We start from the raw sequence: 5,000 nt of genomic DNA, 5'->3' as shown, positions 1-5,000 counted from the left end.
TTCTAGTACTGCTGGTATTTGTACAGTCAAATGCCTTTTCGTAATCGATGAATGCCATACACAGGGTTTCCTATATTCGTTTATTTTTTCTCTTATTTGGGTGAGCGTGTGGATGTGGTCTGTTGTTGACAATCCACTGTGGATGCCTGCCTGTTCTCTAGGCTGGTTAGAATCTAGACTGTCAGAAATGCAAATTGTGATGACTTTTGTGAACAATTTGTAGGTAACCGAAAGAAGGCTTATGGGTTGGTAGTTTTTTTTTTAGATCCTTTCTATCCCCTTTTTTTATGTATCAAAATAATTATATTTTTCCAGGCTTTCATAGTTTTTCCGTGAGAAGGCATTTGTTAAAAAGATTGGCTAGTTTCATTGTTGCAATTTCTCCTGCATCTGTTATAAGGTCTATACTAATTCCGTCTTCACCTGGTGTTTTCCCTCTCTTCACGCTCTTTTTTATTTCTTCTGTTGTGATGTTAGGTACATCTCTAGTTACCGCGTTCGCTTCTATCCGTGGCTGTTCATTTTAGTTGTATAGATCCATGTAAAACTTTTCCACTACTCTTATGGTTTCATTCTGATTATATGTCACTCCGCCTGGTTTCTTTATTGCATACATTTGATTTCTCCCTATTCCGAGTCTCCTTTTAGCTGTTTTCATGTTGCTACCTAAGATTACCGTTTCATTTATTATTTGAGTATTGAATTTCCGTACATCTCTCTTCTTTTTATTTACATTCTTTGTTAGTTCAGCTACTTCTATTTTGTCCCTGTTTGACGATACTTTCATGACCCTACGTTTTTGCGTAAGCTGCTTAGTTTCTACCGAGAGCTTGCTGGTGCTTTGCTTGGCGTTCTTACCGCGTATTTCAAGTGTAGGTTCCTTTATTATGTCATTGAACTGTTTGTTGATTTGGTCAGCGTTGAGATCTTCGTCGTTGAGAAGTGAATAACTGTTTTGGATGTTTAGGCTAAATTCTGTCGCTATGGTCTTCAAGTTATAAAATTTTGGCAGCGGTTTTCGTGACTTTGCTCCTTTCCATTCGGAGATGTAATTTAATTTGGACTCTAACCATTCTATGGTCGCTTCCAACATTTACTTTCATAATAACGTTTTTTATAATTATATAGTGCCTATTTGAAATTGTGAAGTCAATTTCGATTTTGATGTCAGATGGCGACTTCCATATCCACTTCCGCTCTAGTCTTTTTTCGAAGAATGTATTCATGATATTGATTGATCAAGCCTCCGCAAAATCGACTAGTTTTTGTCTCCTGTCATTCCTAGTGCCTGTTTTGTGATTCCCCACTACGGATACTCCTTCTGTCTTTTTACCTATTTTGGCAGTAAAATCTCCCATAATTATTGTGATTTTTTTCTCTTGCTGGCTAAATAAACATTTTCGTAGAAGCTCTCCATTTCTTCATCATTGTGGCTGCAGGTTGGAGCATAGACTAGAACAATCTTGAAGTTGTACCTTTAGTTTTGTTGTTATAGAAGCCACTCTTTCGTTTACTATAGAATTCTACGATATTTTTTTCTAAATGTTTGTGAATTACCCCCGATTCCTGCTTGCTACCTAGGGGTTTACCTCTCCAATAGAGCACGTGTCCATCATTTAGTATCTTCTGTTCTTCGCCTAGTCTTCTAACTACACAGAGTCCTACAACATCCCATTTAGTGAAAGAGTTCAAGTAATGCTAGTAAGTCAGATTCGGTTTTCATTGTCCTTATATTATATGTGCAAAGGTTCATAAACTTGGAGCAGCCTGTTTTTAACTGGAGATTTTTAGCACCCTCAGCTCCGGGGAATGGGGGCCGTTGCTCTGTTTTTGCAGTCATGTTTTTTTATTGAGAGGTAGACTTCCTAGTTACCGCCCACTTACTGGCTTAGGTGTACCTTGGTAAGAGGGGGGAGTAGTTTAGCCGGGATGCCACTGATAAGCCCCTCCAGCAGGGTTGGCCCTGTTTAGTGTGGACATTTGAGCAGCAAAGCACGGGCCTGCTCACTACACTAGGGTACTAGGGTATACTCCCGTGAGTATAGGCTTGAGTATCAGAAGTGTATATGTGTGATCATATTTTATACAATGATTTAATTTATGCGTATGTACACCTAGTGCAGACAGTTGTTGCCCTAAGTACTATGCATATGTCCATTTTTGTGCATATGCACATGCAAGCATACACTTTTACATATGCTCTTATGCATATGATATGCATACATACCACTGCATTATACATTAATATATGATTTATGTATTTATATATATATACCATATATGTATAAATATATATCATATATATATATATATTTATATATATATCTATATATATATTTATATATATATATATTTATATATTTATATATATATATATATTTATATATTTATATATATATATTTATATATTTATATATATATATTTATATATATATATATATTTATATATATATATATTTATATATATATATTTATATATTATATATATATATATATTTATATATATATATTTTATATATATATATATATATATATATATATATATATTTATATATATATATTTATATATTTATATATATATATATTTATATATATATATTTATATATTTATATATATATATTTATATTATATATATTTATATATATATATATTTATATATATATATTTATATATTTATATATATATTTATATATTTATATATATATATATTATATATTTATATATATATATATATATTTATATATATATATATATATTTATATATATATATATTTATATATATATATATTTATATATATATATATTTATATATATATATATTTATATATATATATATATATATATATATATATATATATATATATATATATTTATATATATATATATATATATATATATATATATATATATATATATATATATATATATATATATATATATATATATATATATGATGAATATATATATATATATATGTTATATATGATGAATATATATATATATATATATATATATATATATATATATGATTATATATATATATCATATATATATATATATATATATGATATATATGATATATATATATATGATATATATGATGAATATATATATATATATATGATATATATGATGAATATATATATATATATATATATGATATATATGATGAATATATATATATATATATATATATATATATTCATCATATATATCATATATATATATATATATATTCATCATATATATCATATATATATATATATATATTCATCATATATATCATATATATATATCATATATATCATATATATATATATATATATGATATATATATATAATCATATATATATATATATATATATATGATATATATGATATATACGATATATATGATATATATGATAAATAAATATATATATATGATATATATGTTATATATATATATACATATATATATATATGATATATATGATGAATATATATATATAAATATATATATATATATATATATATATATATGATATATATGATGAATATATATATATATATATGATATATATGATGAATATATATATATATATGATTATATATATATATATATATCATATATATATATATATATATATATATATATGATATATATATATATATATATATAATCATATATATATATATATTCATCATATATATCATATATATATATATATTCATCATATATATCATATATATATATATATATATATATATATATTCATCATATATATCATATATATATATGTATATATATATAACATATATATCATATATATATATTTATTTATCATATATATCATATATATCGTATATATCATATATATCATATATATATATATATATATATATATATATATATATATATATATGATATATATGATGAATATATATATATATATATATGATATATATGATGAATATATATATATATATATATGATATATATGATGAATATATATATATATATATATGATATATATGATGAATATATATATATATATATATATATATATATATATATATATATGATATATATGATATATACGATATATATGATATATATGATAAATAAATATATATATATGATATATATGTTATATATATATATACATATATATATATGATATATATGATGAATATATATATATATATATATATCATATATATGATGAATATATATATATATATATATATATATATATATATATATATATGATATATATGATGAATATATATATATATATATGATATATATGATGAATATATATATATATATATGATTATATATATATATATATATATCATATATATATATATATATATATATATATATATATATATGATATATATGATAAATATATATATATGATGTATATGATAAATATATATATATATATATATATATATATATATATAAATATATATCAGGATACGGTTGCTGTACCAAGTCCACCGATGTGGGTCAGAGCCCCAATATCAAAAGCCAGATATCCTCAATTTCTGGGACCTAGCAAAGTCCCAGAAAAAGGAGGCTATTCTTGCTGCTAGCATCAGTTCCCGAGCAATGAGGGCTGACAGACATCTCATAGTCAGCTCGATCGCAGCCAGATACTGCATTGAAGTCACCCAGAACAACACAAATGTCTTGCCGAGAACAGCTATCTGTCACAGATGTGAGTTTGGCGTAAAACATCTCTTTCATAAGTTTATAATCATCAGTAGGAGTGTGCACAGCAATAAGAGACATGAATGTAATCTTCAGTCTCAATACCATTATAAGCTCATTAACCATTACTGAGCAATGAAGTCTGCTGGAGAAGGCTATGGCTAGTCCCTGGAGTTAGTGACCATCACTGACCAATACATACATACATACATATATGTATGTGTATATATATGTATATATTAATATATATGTATATATTTATATATATGTATATATTTATATATATGTATATATATA

This window comes from Penaeus chinensis, chromosome 12 (assembly GCF_019202785.1).
Source record: "Penaeus chinensis breed Huanghai No. 1 chromosome 12, ASM1920278v2, whole genome shotgun sequence".
Lineage (NCBI taxonomy): Eukaryota > Metazoa > Arthropoda > Malacostraca > Decapoda > Penaeidae > Penaeus > Penaeus chinensis.
This window is presented reverse-complemented; position numbering follows the sequence as displayed.